Consider the following 18819-nt stretch of genomic DNA (forward strand, 5'->3'; position numbering starts at 1 on the left):
AGATTAGATCAGGGGTGTCAAACTCACGGCCCACAGGCCGGTTGCGTCACATGCTGGCTCCACCCCCGCCCGGTTTAGCAAAAAGGAAAAAAGTCCCGAAACATCATGTGACACTGCCATGACAATGCGAGTTTGACACCCCTGGTTTAGATGGATCCCTGGTATGATCCAACAGGTCTCCGCCTGACTCATGACATGCTACTTCTCTACCGCAAAGGATTCCATATATCTCGAGAAACTTTTTCAATCTTCCATGCGGCATGAAATGATGCATCCCTGGAAAGCTTTGGTACCACGTTCCGCTGAATTTAGATTGTCAAACAAATTTTCTCTATTCTAGGGTTCAGATTTTTAAAAGATTGCAAAACGTTTTATTATTATCCTTAAATAAAATACAACAAATGCAATAGTACAATAAATACTATAAATACAATAAATACAAACTCCCAGCTGCATATATATAGTTGTAATTCGTTAAAAATACTAAAAAATATACTATACAATTTATATTTTAAAAATACAATTTCATCTTTGAAGTTACACAGTTACATGCACCAAATGAGGGAAGAGAAAGGGAGGGGCAGAGAGAGAGAAAAAAAACAAGAGAACATCAGATTTGTTTAATTAAAAAAAATACTGAACAATTAAACAAACTAAACAGCAAGACATTTCACATTCTGCAAAGCAGGGATTTCCCAATGGACATGAGGGAACAGAAGATTGTTCTGTTTGCACCATTTTTTCTGGGCTGCAAACTATTGCTTTTAGGGACTTTGAAGTGATCAAAGCACCTCAAGTGTTCTTTAATAGTTGCAACACATGCAGCCTTCCATTGTTGCATCAAATAAGCACCCCTTTCAATTTTGCTGCAATAATCAGCAAGTTCTGAACGTTTTGTTTTGTTTTGTTTTCGGTGCCTTAAGTCAGCGTTGTTGACCCCTGGCAACTCCCCTGAAGTTTTCTGGGCATGATTTTTTCAAAGTGTTTTGCCATTGCTCCTTCCTAAGGCTGAAGGGGGAGTGACTGGCCCAATGCCATCCAGCTGGCTTTCTAAGGCAGGGAACAGACCTCATGGGCTCCTGGTGTCTAGCTTGATGCTAGAAGCTCTGCAGCAAACTTAGACTAAAATCTTTATTTTTAATTGCATAGGTCCCCTGCAAAGAGAAACAACCTCAAATCCTTTGGACAATGCATGCTGGAAAGCCATTAAAATGCTTACAGAATAAAGAAAAGAGACGAAAGGACTTCTTGTTCTCGTGTTATGAAATAACAACCAAAACAACTCCTTTGCAGCTGGCCTTGTTTGCTTTTTCTCCCGTCTAGGCCAAGGAGAGCAAGCAAACCACGTAGCTTTTTAGAAGTTGATTAGGCGTTTTTTCTTCGCACAAACAAGCTATCCCAAATCAGCTCCCATATCTGAGTTCCTTGGTCCTTCTTTCACGACTGGTGGGAGCATCAGCAAGGATAACTGTTGAGCGATTTCATCTAAAAATGAAATCAGCTTGTCTGCTTTTTAGTGAGTTATATTTCTTTTTCTTAATTAGTGCTTTGGATGGTATGTTTTTATCGCGCTTTGCAAAGCTACTTCGTGTATTTTTACAGTTCAAAACTGTAGAGTTTTGGTAGAGAATAGTTATTCTTGGAAGCTAATCTACCAAGACCTCCACAAAGCTCACTTCTAGCAAGACAATCCAGACCCACTGAGGGTTTAAACCAGGCTGTATTTTGAATTCTGTTAGCCGCTGGGGCAACAACAAAAAAAAAGCTTTTGAAGGAATCCATTTGAAGGTTGCTGAGGCCAGCAGCCCAGGTGCCTCAATCTGCTTTCCTCTTACCCCTATTAGTATCCCACCCAATAATTTGCGGCTGATTGAAAATGGGAACAGTTGCAGCCAAGGTCTCCGGAAGAGGCGCATTTGCCTTAGCCATCCCATGCGCGTCTCCCCCGCTTCTCCCACTGGTCTGTGCGGAACTGCCTTCCCACATAGCCTGCCTTTATTCACGATAGATGGATGGATGGATAGATAGATAGATAGATAGATGATAGATGGATGATGGATGGATGGATAGATAGATAGATAGATAGATAGATAGATAGATAGATAGATAGATAGATGAATGGATGATGGATGGATGATGGATGGATGGATAGGTAGATGGATGGATGATAGATGGATAGATAGATGGGTGGATGGATAGATAGATAGATAGATGATAGATGGATGATGGATGGATAGATAGATAAATGAATGGATGATAGATGGATGGATGATAGATGGATGGATGGATAGGTAGATGGATGGATGATAGATGGATAGATAGATAGATAAATGAATGGATGATAGATGGATGGATGATAGATGGATGGATGGATAGGTAGATGGATGGATGATAGATAGATAGATGGATGGATGGATGGATGGATAGATAAATGGATGGATGGATGGATGGATGGATAGATAGATGAATGGATGATAGATGGATAGATAGATGGATGATAGATGGATGGATGATAGATGGATAGATGGATGGATGATAGATGGATAGATAGATGGATGGATGGATAGATAGATAGATAAATGGATAGATGATAGATATATGGATGGATGGATAGATAGATAGATGAATGGATGATAGATGGATTGATAGATGGATGATAGATGGATGGATGGATAGATAGATAGATAGATGATAGATGGATGATGGATGGATAGATAGATAAATGAATGGATGATAGATGGATGGATGATAGATGGATGGATGGATAGGTAGATGGATGGATGATAGATGGATAGATAGATAGATAAATGAATGGATGATAGATGGATGGATGATAGATGGATGGATGGATAGGTAGATGGATGGATGATAGATAGATAGATGGATGGATGGATGGATAGATAGATAAATGGATGGATGGATGGATAGATAAATGGATGGATGATAGATGGATAGATAGATGGATGGATGGATAGATAGATAGATAGATAGATAAATGGATAGATGATAGATATATGGATGGATGGATGGATAGATAGATAGATGAATGGATGATAGATGGATTGATAGATGGATGATAGATGGATGGATGGATAGGGAGGTGGATGGATAGATAGATAAATGGATAGATGGATAGATAGATGGATAGGTAGATGGATGGATGGATGGATCTGCCTTTATTCACTTATTAAAACACACACACACACAAACACACGCCTTTATTCACTTATTGAATATACAGTATATATATGCCGCCCATCTCGGAAGCGAGCCGCCCCGCGCGGCTCAAAGAAACCCGAGACCGTTCAGCAAACGCTCCCACGAGCCTTTCCAGGGAATCGGGGGGGGGGATAGCCGGGGGCTTTGGGGCGCCCTCCGGGGGGGGGACCCGGCCGGCTCAAGAGGGCGGGAGAGCCGGGAGTCCGGCAGGCAAAGCCGGGAAGGAGCCAAAGGCTGCCCCGAAGGCGACGCCGACTCACCGCCGGGGCTGCAAGGAGGCAGCCAGTAGACGCCCCGCCTGGCGAACATCGCCGCCACGAACAGTGCGCGGAAGCACCGGGACCTCGAGGGGCTTTTCTGCCGGGAGGGTCTCCCAGGACCCCTGCCAAGGCTGCTCCCGGGGGCCGCCAGGAGACCCCCGCCCCGCCCCGCCCTGGAGAAATGGAAGTCGGCCGGGGCTTCCCGAGCTTCCCAGGTCCTCCTCCTCCATCTCCTCCTCCTCTTCCTTCTTCCTCCTTTTCTTCCTCCTTCCTCCTCCTCTCCGAGAGAGGCGGGGAAGCGTTTCCAGATGAGGAGAAGCGCTAAGCCGGAGGATCTCTGGCCGTTTCTATCGGAATAGAGCCGGAAGGGACCTTGGGAGGTCCTCTAGTCCAACCCCCTCCTCAAGCGGGAGACCCTCCAAGATTTCAGCCAAAGGCTCCTCCAACCTCTCCTTACCTCCGGCGATGAAGCGCCCGCAGCATCCTTTGCAAATTGACTCAAACGTTTCTAATCCGTTTCTTCCTAGTAAGATTCAGATTAGCAGAGTTGGAAGGGGCCTGGTAGGTCATCTAGTCCACCCCCCTGCCTAAGCAAGGGACCCTTATACCATTTACACGCATTCCACTTTCCACCCCCCATAAACCCTCCCTGCCTCCTCCTACCTTCCCCTGAAACTCCCTTTGACACAACCCAACATCCTACTGACTATAATCCCCATCGTCCCCAGCTAAAGGCGGGAAGGGAAAGGCAGTGATTGAGGCCTTCCAGACTGGGGGAAATGCAGCCCTTCTTTCTGGACACCTTTTCCAGAACTGGGGGAAACTCCGATTCCCGTTCCAAGGCAGCCAAGGGCAGGATTGAAAGCAGGAAACTGAGTTCGAATCCTGCCTTCGGTGTGAAAGCTGCCTGGGTGACGTTTGGGCCACTCAGTCTTTCTCAGCACTTATGGGGTTGTTGTGGGGGAAATAGGAGAAAGGAGGAGGATTAGATCTGTTTGCCACCTTGAGTTATTTCTAAAAATGAGAAAGGCAGGTTTTTTACTCTCTCTCTCTCTCTCTCCCACAAACAGACCATCTTTAAACTTGAGTTGCTCTGCTTCCCTCTTCATCTGGGAAGTTCAGGTGCCCTCCAAGGCCTGTTGTGTGAACATTGCCAATATTTTCATTATTATTAAGTAAAGGGAAAGCACTTCTAGGCAACCCACTCTTCTTCCACTCAATTAACCCCTTATTCCACTACACACAAAGCCTTCAAGAAAATTGCCAGCGAACTTAAGTCTAATAATATTGTACTCCTTAAAATGGCCTATCATCCCCCTTTGCAAAGCCCTGCCCCACTCTTTCCAACAGAACCATCCCCATTTGAATGCAGACAAGCAGAAAGACTACACAGAGAAAAAGAGAAAGAGAGAGAGAGAGAGAGAGAGAGAGAGACAGACAGACAGACAGACAGACAGACAGACCTCAAAGGACTCAGTTATAGAGATGGAGTCAAGTATAACCCTTTGCGATCCAATATTTCCATCTGGGAAGATTTCTCTGCAGTTGATCTCCAAAAGCTGAACTTGCTTTTACCTCCTGCTTTCCCAGAGGTGGCTCAGTGGCTAAGATGCTGAGCTTGTCCATCAAAAGGTCGGCAGTTCAGCGGTTCGAATCCCTAGTGCCGCATAATGGGGTGAGCTCCTGTGACTTGTCCCAGCTTCTGCCAACCTGGCAGTTCGAAAGCACGTTTAAAAAAATGCAAGTAGAAAAATAGGGACCACCTTTGGTGGGAAGGTAACAGCGTTCCGTGCGCCTTTGGCATTGAGTCATGCCAGACACATGACCATGGAGACGTCTTCGGATAGTGCTGGCTCTTCGGCTTTGAAACGGAGATGAGCACCGCCCCCTAGAGTCGGGAACGACTAGCACGTATGTGCGAGAGGAACCTTCACCTTTACCTTTTTCCCAGCCTTGGGGCTGCTTTAAAGGGACCAGAGCCCACCAGATGCTTTTCTAGGATTGCTCCTAAAAATTAGGGGTTTTCAAATCACTGCCTGGGCTGCTTTTTGCAGAAAAAGCCTATTCGCCGGCCTGATCTGACTCCAGGGTAATTTATTTGGCCTTGTCCTGTAGAGACAGGAAGGCTCTGAATAAAAGAGCTTCAAAAGTCTGCTTGGCTACAAAGCTTTCCTTGACTAAGTCCAAACATAGAAATGAGGCTTGGTTGGAGTTTAGTGTCTTGAGGAATCCCAGGGAAATGGGGACATGGTAACAGCCCCCGTCTGCAAAATCTGGCCATGAGAATCAGAGGGCAATTACTACTGCTGATTAATTTCCTCTACGCAGTTACTGCCAGATTTAAATGGGAGGGGAAGTGATAAGGGCAATAAATATGTATATTTAGTTCCTCCTGCCCTACAACAGCACACCTGGGTGACCTTTGTCAAGCACCATTGGGGAAAGAGTCTTCTGCATGGGGGTCTCAAAAGATTGTCATGAAAAGGCCAAATAAAAAGGTCCAGAGCTCTGTAGGAGCTCTTCCTTTGCAGACTTGAGTTTAACATCTGGCTCCAGGAAAGTCTGGGTTGCAAGATTCCAGATGCGGCCCAAAAATACCACTTTTCCTCCCCCTGGAATGTTAGCAATCCAGTCCTTCAAGGAAAGTCTCCCCTTTCAAAGCCACAACGGGCAATTCTGACCTAGATCGAATGGCCACCTGAGGTATAAGGAAGCAACCCACCCCACAAAGTCAACAGCAGTTAAGAGATAATACGTGAAATTAAAATCCTTTCTTGCATGTTGTGCAGTGCCTTTGCCCCATTTTATGACCTTTTCTTGCCACCATTGTTAAGGGAATCACCACAACTTGATATCAAGTTAGTAACACAATTGTTAGGTGAATCTGGCTTCCCCATTAATTTTGCTCATCAGAAGGGTGCAGAAGGGGATCACGTGACCTGTTTGGGGCTCTACAAAGGTCATAAGTTTGAGTCAGTTGTCAAGCCTCAGAATTTTGATCCCATGATCATGGGGATGCTACAAAGGTAAGCGTGAAAAATGGTCATAAGTCACTGTTTTCAGTGCCGAGGAGGAAAAGGTGAAGAGGAGGAAGAAGAGGAGCTAGATAGAGAATAAGGAAAAGAGAAGGAGGAGGAAAATGAGGAGGAGGAAGAGATAGACAATGAGGAGGAGGAAGAGGAGGAGGAGGAGGAGATAGACAAGAGGAGGAGGAGGAGGAGGAGGAGGAGGAGGAGGAGGAGGAGGTGATAGACAACGAGGAGAAGAGAAGGAGAAGGAGAAGGAAGAGATAGACAATGAGGAAAAGAGAAGGAGAAGGAAAATGAGAAGGAGGAGAAGATAGACAAGGAGCAGGAGGAGGAAGAGATAGACAATAAGGAGAAGGAGAAGGAGGAGAAGATAGAAAGAAGGAGGAGAAGGAGGAGGAAGAGATAGACAATGAGGAAAAGAGAAGGAGAAGGAAAATGAGGAGAAGGAGGAGATAAACAAGGAGGAGGAGAAGGAGGACGGAGAGATAGTGAGGAAAAGAGAAGAAGAAAGAAAATGAGAAGATAAACATGAAAGAGGAGAAGGAGGAGGAAGAGGAAGAGATAGACAATGAGGAAAAGAGAAGGAAAAGGAGAAGAAGAAGAAGAAGATAGAACGAAGGAGGAGAAGGAGGAGGAAGAGATAGACAATGAGGAAAAGGAGAATGGTCACTAAATGAATGGTTATAAGTTGAGGACTGCCTATACAAATTATGAGACAGCTGAGCAGGCCTCTTGGACGAGTCCATGGTTCCATTAAAGTTGAATCATGCATCTCTCGCCTCCTTCCAGTTCTTTGTTCCCTGGATTATCTTGGCAAATTGATAAGGTGACCTTGAGACACAATCTCTATTTGAACTCCAGGAACCGTCTGTTTCTAAATTATATCAAAAAAAAAAAACCCAAGGTACACGTTCGTTTGAAATACACAGACAGTCCTTGACTTGTGACCGCAACGGGGGCCCGAATTTCAATGGCTTAAGCAAGGCTTTTGTGAAGTGACGCCTGATTTTATGGCTTCTTTTGCCGTCTCTGCAGTTGTTCAGTAAATCATGTGGTCATTGAGCAAATCTGGCTTTTCCCCATGGACTCTGCTTATAGGAAGCCAGTCGGGAAGGTTGCAAATGCAGATCACGTCACCCCAGGATGCTGCAACCATCATCAATGTATGTTGGTTGCCAAGTGCCTGAATTCTGATCACATGGCTATGGAGAATACTGTAACGGTCGTAAGTGTGAGGACTGGCCATACGTTACTTTTTTCAGTGCCCTTTTAACTTAGAATGGTTGTAATCTGAGCACTACCTTCGAAGGGCCTGCTTCCAAAGGAAAAAAAATCAATTTATTGCTGGTCTGCAGAAAATTCCTGCTTCTATTTGCGTTTCAAATTCCTCCTTCCGATGGAGGGAGCCAGGATGGATAGGGCTCCAATAGGGAAGGGAACTAGCCACTGAATAATATGCCGCCTCCCAAAACTTTGGAAAAGAAATTACAAACTAACAATGTCAACAGCATACAAAGAAAACCTTTACAAAATGTTCTACAGATGGCATTTGCCACCAGCAAGAATGGCAAAGATGTTCCAAAATATATCGCCAGAGTGCTGGAAATGTAAACAAATACCGGGGTCCTATTATCACATGTGGTGGCCTTGTCCAATGGCAAAAAAAAAAAATATTGGTTAAAGATAAAAAGGTGGTTAGAAGAAATGATAGCACAACAAATAGATTTAAAACCAGAATTGTTCCTACTGGGTATATTACTGGGGAAATACAACAAAAGAAGCATATATTTAAATGTTACATGTAATAACAGCAGCGAGAATTATCTATGCACAAAACTGGAAAAGCGAAAGTGTACCTATAGGTGAAAATGTAATAAAGAAAATATTAGACTGCGCTGAAATGGACAGGTTTTGATGAGAATTAAGGACAAAGTGGTTTGGAGAACCAGTAGCAAAAATCCCTGCCCCACCCCCACCCCCCCGATTGCCCAGCTGAGCCGTGCAATCATCAGAGGCTTTTTTTTTTATTTTTAAAGCATTTTTTCTACAACCTCTTCTGCCAAAAAAAATGCTTTTAAATTTTTTTTAAAAAGCCTCTGATGATCCCGTGGCTCAGCTGGGATCATCAGAGGCTTTTAAAAGCATAAAAAATGTTTTTAAAGGGAAAAAAAAGCCTCTGTCGATCAGGCAAGTCAACTGGGATCATCAGAGGCTTTAAAAGCATTTTTTTTACAACCTCTTCAGCCGAAGAGGTTGTAGAAAAAATGGTTTTAAAAGTTAAAAAAAAAAATTGGCCACGCCCACTCAGTCATATTACCCACCACCACCACCAAGCCACGCCCACAGAACCGGTAGTAACAAATTTTACATTTCACCATTGCTTGTGGCCCTGTTTATCCAGGCTGCATCCATCTTCTTCCTCCCCTCCTTTTCATTGCTGGGTGGAGGAATTCACGGAAGATGTGGAAGCTAAGACACTGAGCTTGTCGATCAGAAAAGTCGGCAGTTTGGCGGTTCGAATCCCTGGTACAGGTCTCCTGTGTGATCAGGGGGTTGGACTTGATGACCTCCAAGGTCCTTTCCAACTCTGTTACTGTTAAGGAAGCTTTCAGATCGGTCTTTTCTTGGAGACTTTTGGCCCCTTTCCCAGCCCATTCATCCCTGTTTTGAGGTTTTTGGCGTGTCTGGAATGTTGTGGGGGGGGTATAGAAAATGGAGTGGGTGGGAGTTCTCACTGCCTGGAAAAGACAAAAAAAAAAGAGGACATCCATCCTTTTTGAAGGAGACAAATAAAGGCCTTCTGGGTACCACCCAACCTGTTCTAGGCAGCATTCCTGCTGTGAAGGCACCACAGAAACGAGCAAGACGAGCGTGTTTGGGAAATGCAGCCGGCACATTCTCCGCATTCAAAGCTTGCAAGCAAAGGGAAGAGATCAGAATTCACTCGGGTGAATGGTACCGACTCCCTCAGCTTGCACAACTAAAGTTTCATCATAGACTTTGGAAAGACCACCGTATCTCTACCCCTGCCGATCTCATGACTTGCTCCCAAACAATCCTTAGGATGTGCAGTTGGTGAGTGCAGACTTGTTGGCTAAGATTTTGTGCGTGTTGCCCCCACTCCTTAGGTCACCAACTGGTGGTCCACGAGAAAATTTTGGTGGTCCGCAGAAAAATTATTTGCATTTTTTTTTATATTGCACTAAATCAGGGATCCTGAAACTACGACCCCTGGGACGGATACGTGCAATGAACGTTTGTGTTGCTGCAGAGAGTCTCCCCCTTTGGGGTCTTTTTGTGACCATGTAAGCATGGCTTATTTTGTGGGTGTGGCTTGGTGGGGGGGGGTAATGTGACTGGATGGGCATGGCCAACTTTTTTTTTTTTTTTTTTTACTTTTAAAAGCATTTTTTCTACAACCTTAAGAGGTTGCAGAAAAAAAATGCTTTTAGAAGCCTCTGACGATCAGGCAACTCAAGCTGGGATCGCCAGAGGCTTTTAAAGGCACTTTTTTTCCTACAACCTCTTCGGCAGAAGAGGTTGTAGAAAAAATGCTTTTAAAAGCCTCTGACGATCCCAGCTGAGCCACGGGATCATCAGAGGCTTTTTTTTTTTTTTACTTTTAAAAGCATCTTTTTGGCCAAAGAGGTTGTAGAAAAAATGCTTTTAAAAGTAAAAAAAAAAAAAGCCTCTGATGAGGTGGGTGGGGTAAGCGAGTGGTGACCGGTTTGGGGGCGTGGCCAGCCAATGTTCTCCGAACTACTACAAATTTTTACTTACCGGTTCTTGCGAACCGGTGCGAACCAGGAGCAACCCACCACTGATTGAGACGCCTTCTGGACAAAGATGCAGTTTGGCATTGGCTCCCCAAGGATGAGCAGGCAGTACAGGAGATAAAACGCTTGGTCACTATTGCTCCAGTGTTAAAATATTACGATGTTACAAAGAATACAGAATCCTGCCAAGACTGCAGACATAACCCTTGTAACACTTCTCTCCGGTACAAACAAGATTTAGGTCTGGTGCATAAAAATCTGTGATATGCAACATGAGCCAGTATGAACCAACCCATCAAGAGAAGATAATGGTAACAAGAGTTGGAAGCAGTGGTGAAATCCAAATTTTTTTACTACCGGTTCTGTGGGTGTGGCTTGGTGGGCATGGCAGGGGAAGGATACTGCAAAATCCCCATTCCCTCCCCACCCCTTGGGGAAGGATATTGCAAAATCTTCATTCTCTCCTCACTCAGGGACCAGCCATAGGCGGTATTTGCTGGTTCTCCGAAGTGCTCAAAATTTCCGCTACCGGTTCTCCAGAATCTGTCAGAACCTGCTGGATTTCACCCCTGGTTGGAAGGGATCTTGGAGGTCCTCTAGAACCCCCTGCTCTCACAGGACCCCTATTGATTTTAATTGGTTTTAAATATGGGATTTTAAATTTGGGGGTTTTATAATTGAGCCAATTATTTAATAATTTTAATTATTTTTAAATTTTGTCTGTCTTTGTGCTTTTAATCAGGCTGTACACCGCCCTGAGTCCTTCGGGAGAAGGGCGGTATAGAAATTAAATAAATAAATAAATAAATAAATAAATAAATATGCAATTTCTTTTTTTTTTTTTAAAAAAATTCAGTTTTATTTCTTATACACATAACATAAAATGTACATTTTCTTATACATAATTAATCATACATATACATGTTTTCCTTAAAGAAACATTAAAATAAGGCATTTTAATTTACATTCGGAGTTGCTTTTCTACCCTTTCTTCCCTCATTTCACAACAACCCCTCTTCTTCTCCTCTTTCCCTTCCCTTCCCTCCCTCCCTCCCTCCTCTCCTCTCCTCTCCTACTTTCTCCCTCCTCCTCTCCTACCTCATCCTACTTCCCCTTCCTTTCCCCCACTCCTCTCTTCTTTTCCCCCTTCTCACCTTCTCCACCTATACGATTTCTGATCGATGGCTGTCCAGCCTTTTCTTATAAAAACCTCCAGTATTGGAGCATCGACAATTTCCAAGACAATTTGTTGCACTGGTTAATTGTTTTCACTGTTAGAAATTTTCTCTCCTTAGTTCTAGGTTGCTTCTCTCCTTGGCTAGTTTCCTCCCATTGTTTCTTATCCTTTGGAAAATAGGATGGCTCCCTCTTCCTTGTGGCAGCCCTTCAGGCAGGGGTGAAATGCTCCCGGTTCGGACCGGATCGCCCGATCTGGTAGCGATGGAGGCAGGTGGTTCAGAGAACTGGTAGCAAAAAAGCCTCTGCCGATCAGGCAATTCATCTTGGATCATCAGAGGCATTTAAAAGAAAAAAAAGCCTCTGCTGATCAGGCAATTCATCTTGGATCGTCAGAGGCTTTTAAAAGAAAAAAAAGCCTCTGCCGATCAGGCAATTCATCTTGGATCATCAGAGGCATTTAAAAGAAAAAAAAGCCTCTGCTGATCAGGCAATTCATCTTGGATCATCAGAGGCATTTAAAAGAAAAAAAAGCCTCTGCTGATCAGGCAATTCATCTTGGATCGTCAGAGGCTTTTAAAAGAAAAAAAAGCCTCTGCCGATCAGGCAATTCATCTTGGATCATCAGAGGCATTTAAAAGAAAAAAAAGCCTCTGCTGATCAGGCAATTCATCTTGGATCGTCAGAGGCTTTTAAAAGAAAAAAAAGCCTCTGCTGATCAGGCAACTCAGCTTGGATCGTCAGAGGCATTTAAAAGAAAAAAAGCCTTTTTTTTCTTTTAAAAGCCTCTGACCATCCAAGCTGAGTTGCCTGATCGTCAGAGGCATTTAAAAGAAAAAAAGTCTCTGCCAATAAGGCAAGTCAGCTGGGATCGTCAGAGTCTTTTGAAAGCATTTTTTACAACCTCTTCGCCGAAGAGGTTGTAGAAAAAATGGTTTTAAAAGTTAAAAAAAAAATTGGTCATGCCTACCCAGTCATATTAAACCCCCACCACCACCAAGCCACGCCCACAGAACTGGTAGTAACAAATTTTACATTTCACCACTGCCTTCAGGTATTGGAAGACTGCCATCATATCACCTCCTGGTCCTTCTTTTCACTAGACTAGGTATATCTAGTATATAAACCTATAGTAGGTATATCTAAAGTTGCTAAATTTGTCCACTGGTCATTATGTAAAAAATATGATATACCTCTATCCGAAAAGTCATGGGAGCACAAAGTAGAAAAAGTTATTGAAAATGAGACAGTGAACTAAGACAATGGATGGAGGAGATATTAATGCAAAATATAGAAGCTAAACCAGAATTCTTTTTGCTGCGTATTATCGAGGGTAAATACAACATGAGCACAATTACCTAATGTTACACATTTTAACAGCAGCAAGATTAGCTTTTGCACAAAAATGGAAAAACAAAGACACCCCCACAGAAGAAGAAGTGTTAGCTAAAATATTAATTTGCACGGAAATGGGCAGACTGACCTTGGAACTTAAAGATAAGAATGAATCAGAGTATTATGAAATCTGGAACAAATTTTATTATTGGCTGGAAAGGAGGACAAATGCTGGGATATAGGACCATTGATGAGTAAAATGTTTGGAAGTATTTATGCTAATTTGTTATGATAGATACGACTGAATTAGATATCGAAATTATATGGATGAAAGAATATGCGTATTTGAAATGTGATAATTAGTGGAAATATATGTATTATTTACATGACAAAATTTGATGGAAATGTTTAAACCGGAGATGTCACGCTATGTCCATTGTTTTTAATTTGTATTATAAATAAAAAACTTCTTTAAAAAAAAAAGAAAATGAGATATCATTTGGAATTTAACACACCTGACATCACAGTTGTCGAGGGCTGAAGTGTACAGTTTATTGATATCGCTGTTCCAGGAGACACCAGAATCAAAGAAAAAGAACTGGGAAAAAATCACGAAATATTGCGACCTGGCCATCGAAACTACACAGCTGTGGATGAAACATGTAACAGTGATAGTACCCATTGTCATCGGGGCACTTGGTACCATGTCCAAGAATTTTACAAAACACATCAAGAAATTGCAGCTTCCTGCAATAATATCAGCGGAACTGCAAAAAAAACTGCGCTACTCGGAATATCCTATATTTTAAGAAGATATTGGTTGATACCTAGGACGCTGGCAGCAATCCGTATCAACCATTAGCACCAGTCAATGGTATTTGTGACACATTTTTAAATGTTCAGTTGACTGAGTTCCGTGTTTAATGAATAAAAGAGAACAATAATAAAATAGTACTGCTTAATCCCCATTCCATGGACCAATATAGCTAGTTCTCTCTTTCTTTCTTTCTTTCTTTCTTTCTTTCTTTCTTTCTTTCTTTCTTTATTTATTTATTTATTTATTTATTTATTTATTTATTTATTTATGCTGGAGGGCCTGGTGGCTCAGCAGACTGATAGCATTGTGATTAACACCAGCTGTCTGCAATTACTGTAAGTTCGAATCTCCCCAGGCTCAAGGTTGACTCAGCCTTCCATCCTTTCTAAGGTAGGTAAATTGAGGACCCAGTTTGTGGGGGCAATAAGCTGACTTTGTATAAAATATACAAAAGTATGAAGGCTATTGCTTAACGCATTGTAAGCCGCCCTGAGTCTCCGGAGAAGGGCGGCATATAAATCAAAAAAAATTTTTTAAAAAAATATATTTATTTATTTATTTATTTATTTTTATGTTTGTCAAGCATATATAAGTATATATAAATAATTTTTTAAAAATTTTATTTATTTATTTATTTATGTTTATGTTTGTCAAGCATATATAAGACAACAGCTAAAAGTATAAACATAATTTGAATACACGAAAAGAGTAAGAGGAAAAATAAAAAGGAATATTAGGACAGGGACGGTAGGCAGGCTGGTGCGTTTACACATGCCCCTTTTCTCCCATGGAATCAAAGGAATTTGGGGAGGGGGGCGGATTTGAGATCTCTCTTTCATCAAGTCTACAAGGAGGAAACGCAGCTGGTTATAAAAGTGGCACTTCAATAATCCAAGTTAAGAACAGGAGGCATCTTAAGGCGGGGTTTTATGATGGATTGTATTGTATGGCAGGATTCCCATTCTGCTCCTGGACTGCCCCTTATCCCTGGGGGTCTGTGAATGAGGAACAGTGTGCTTTGTCATGAATAGGAGGTGGGGACAATGGCACTCTTCTGACAGCCAAAGGGAACGCTTTATCAGGTGTTGCTTTGAAAGTAGCTAAATTCTATTTACACAGGAGGCACAATGTGGATTGCCCATTTACCTTAAAGTCTTGAGACGCTTCCTCCTTTGCAGACTGCCTTCATTAGGGCGCAAGCTTGCATTAAGTCATCTCTACTCAATAGAATGAAGTCATCTTTTCCATCTGCACAAACTCACCTGATACTTTCTAAGCGGCATGTTCACCAACAATATATATTTATGCACTTCAATATAGGATTGCCAGATTGGTCTACTTTAGTGGTTAATGCACCCAGGCTAGAAAGCAGGAGATTGTGACTCTCTGTGGAGATTCTGTCTCCTGTCTCAAAGGTGCATTTTAAAAAGCACTTTTATTTTTTTTTGTCCCCTTAAAAACATTTAGCTTCTCATCTGCAGCTCCTTCAGTTCAGAACTAGAACTGAAGAAGCTTCTCAGATGAGGAGTGAAAGGTTTTCAAGTTTGAAATGTTGAAATGAAATGTTTTAAATTATGGGCCAAACTTATTTAATTATTTTAAATCTATTTTAACTTTTGTGTACAAATGTTTTACTTTGGCTGTTCACCGCCCTGAGTCCGAAAGGAGAAGGGCGGTATAGAAATCTGAAAAATAAATAAATATATAAAGTGCAGCGGGGAAGGGAGAAACAAAAAGGAGGAGGTTTTGGAGGGAAGAGAGAGGGAGAGAGAGGGATGGAGTGTGAGGGGAGGAAGAGGGTTCTGACTGAAAGAAGAAAAAAAAAAGCGAGAAGGTAAAGATAGGGAGGGAAACCTTTTTAAAAAGGGAAGGAAAAAAAGAGGCCCGATAGGATAGCCGAGGCGTCTGTGGGGTAACCCTGTGGGGGAGAAGGGGTATCATCAGGGGTGAAATCCAGCAGGATCTGACAGGTTCTGGAGAACCAGTAGTGGAAATTTTGAGTAGTTTGGAGAACCGGCAAATATCACCTCTGGCTGGTCCCAGAGTGGGGTGGGAAGGGAGATTTTGCAATATCCTTCCCCCAGGAATGGGGAGGGAATGGGGATTTTGCAGTATTCTTCCCCCCAGGAGTGCGGTGAGAATGGGGATTTTGCAGTATTCTTCCCCCAGGAGTGGGGAGGGAATGGAGATTTTGTAGTATCCTTCCCCAGCCACGCCCATCAAGCCACGCCCACAGAACCGATATAAAAAAAATTGAATTTCACCACTGGCTGAATCCCAGGTAAATTGTTTGCTTAGATTGTCAAAAACCCTCATGTTCCGAGAGTTTCTTGCTTCTCTCTGAGCTTAGTTGTTTGCTTGCTGATTTTTCATTACCCAAACTAACATCATGAGTGGCTAGTTAAGGAATGGGCTTTGCTGTAGCATTGATAATGTTACCTAGTTTGGGTATTGAAATGTCTGCAAGAAAGCAGAGAGCACCAAGGACTCCCTGATTTCAACCCTGAGCTACAAATATTCTCTTTTATTGCCTTTGGAAGGAGCAGGGAAGAGACCCTTAAATAAAAACAAATGAAAAGCCAATAGGTCAGTTCTATTCTGGTGGTATTTAATAGAAACACTGGTTGTGAATCTCAGAAGTTAAATAAACCAGCATTGGCTTTCCTTGCGCAAGGAAAAGAGCCTTGGTGGCGCAGCAGACTAATGCACCGTTAAAGTAACACCAGCTGCCTGCAATTACTGCGAGTTCGAATCTCACCAGGCTCAAGGTTGACTCAGCCTTCCATCCTTCCGAGGTAGGTAAAACGAGGACCCGGTTTGTGGGGGCAATAAGCTGACTTTGTATAAAAAAGAACACCACTTATGGGGGGGCCGAAAGCCCTACTAAGCAGGTATATACAAAAGTATGAAGGCTATTGCTTAACGCATTGTAAGCCGCCCTGAGTCTCCGGAAAAGGGCGGCATATAAATCGAACCAATAAATAAATAAATAAATAAATAAATAAATAAATAAATAAATAAATAAATAAATAAATAAATAAACACAAACCGTGGTTTAAAAGCCCACTGGCTTGGTCAGCATGACAAAAGGAAAGATTTAATCCAGGCAGTGCTCCAGAGCAGTGGTAAATTTCAAATTTTTTTACTACTGGTTCTGTGGGTGTGTGTTGATGGGCGTGGCATGGCTTCGTGGGTGTGTCTTGGGGGTGTGTGGCAGAGGAAGGACATTGTAAAATCTCCATTCCCTCCCCACTCCTGGGGGGAAGGATATTGCAAAATCTCCCTTCCCACCCCACTCGGGGGCCAGCCAGAGGTGGTATTTGCCGGTTCTCCGAACTACTCAAAATTTCCGCTACTGGTTCTCCAGAACCTGCTGAAACCCACCTCTGCTCCAGAGATGGAGGATGACTTTGCGAATCCTGAAACTTTACTCCAAGCTGCTAAAAATGAAGTTTCCAGACCTTCTGTACCTCAACCTCTTTTTTCTGCCTGGAGCAGATTCCTGTTTTTCAGCGTTGGCCAGAGAAGTCAAGGAGGCAGGTGGATTCCAGCACGTCTTCTCTCCCTTATCTTATCTGCTCCTCTGCCTGTCTCCGCTCCCCACGCTCTTTCTTTGAAACATTTGCTAAAACAGAAGACTGAAGAAACCAAGACTCTCCCTGGCCTTCTCCAGGCTCCCGAAGGAGTTCCATGTTGCTCAAAATACAGATAAGCAAACTACCATCAGAAACAGGCTTCCATTAGAACAGCTGAGAAATCTCTTATTCTCAAAAGAGTTCTTTTTTTCCCCCCTGCGCTTTCTCTCCTTAACTCCTTTGCCCTGTTTTTATTTTTATTTTTTTTTGTTCCGTATGTTTTTCTGCCTGGTTTTTAAAGCTGGTCTCTATTGAGGGTTTAGCTTGCTTCCTTAGGAAGGAATAGAATACCAAAATTAATAACAATAACAACAATAATTCCTATTCATCGTTTATATTCTGACTTTGCAAAAAAACCCAAAAACCACGTTACTCAGAACTGCCATACAGGTAGTCCTTGATTTACGACCATAATTGAGACCCCCAATTTTTTTTTTTTTTGAATCAAGTTTTATTGATTTTTTTCCTCCACATCATCCGTATATTTTTCTTCAGGAGCTGGCCTCCTAAAGAGCAGTCAGGGTTGATCTCTAGGATGGGGAATTAAGGCACACTACCACAGTGTCTTGTCCAAGGTCCTAGAGTGAATGGGTAGTGGACTTGACTCTTCCTTCCTTCCTTCCTTCCTTCCTTCCTTCCTTCCTTCCTTCCTTCCTTCCTTCCTTCCTTTCTTCCTTCCTTCCTTCCTTCCTTCCTTCTTTCCTTCCTTAGAATAGAATAGAATAACAGAGTTGGAAGGGACCTTGGAGGTCTTCTAGTCCAACCCCCTGCCCAGGCAGGAAACCCTACACCACTTCAGACAAATGGTTATCCGACATCTTCTTTAAAACTTCCAGTGTTGGAGTATTCACAACTTCTGGAAGCAAGTTGTTCCACTTATTAATTGTTCTAACTGTCAGGAAATTTCTCCTTAGTTCTAAATTGTCCTTCCTTCCTTTCTTCCTTCCTTTCCTGCCTTTATTACTTTCACAAATAACTCAAGACAGAGAACATATCCATGCCTCTTCCTCCTCCTATTTTTCCCACAACAGTCCTCTGAAGTGGGTTGGGCAGAGAGAGAGAGAGAGAGAGAGAGAGAGAGAGAGAGAGAGAGAGGGAGGGAGGGAGGGAGGGAGGGAGAGAGAGAGAGAGAGAGAGAGAGAGAGAGAGAGAGAGAGGAGAGAGAGAGAGAGAGAGAGAGAGACTGGCCCAAGGTCACCCAGCTGGCTTTCCCCAGCTAAGGCAGGACTTGAACTCATGGTCTCCTGATTTCTAGCCTCAAGCTAGAAATCTATGGGAGTATGTTCCCATAGAGAGGGGTTCCTCCGGGTGCCGTCGGCCAAACAATGTCGACTGATGGCCCCTGGAGGAGACCCTTCTCTGTGGGGGCACCTACGATCTAGAACGAGCTCCCCCCCCCCGGAGATACGGAGGGTCCCAGATCTGCGCACCTTTCATCGCGCGCTTAAGACTTTTTTATTTCATCAAGCTGGCCTGGTCTAAATCTTCTCCCCTTTTTAAATGCAAATTTTAATTTGTTTTTAAATTATGGGGTATTTTAAATTTGTCTCAGCCAAATTATTTAATTCATTT

This window comes from Pituophis catenifer, unplaced genomic scaffold, assembly GCF_029215685.1.
Source record: "Pituophis catenifer annectens isolate HBS135680 unplaced genomic scaffold, rPitCat1.0.hap2 SCAF_12, whole genome shotgun sequence".
Lineage (NCBI taxonomy): Eukaryota > Metazoa > Chordata > Lepidosauria > Squamata > Colubridae > Pituophis > Pituophis catenifer.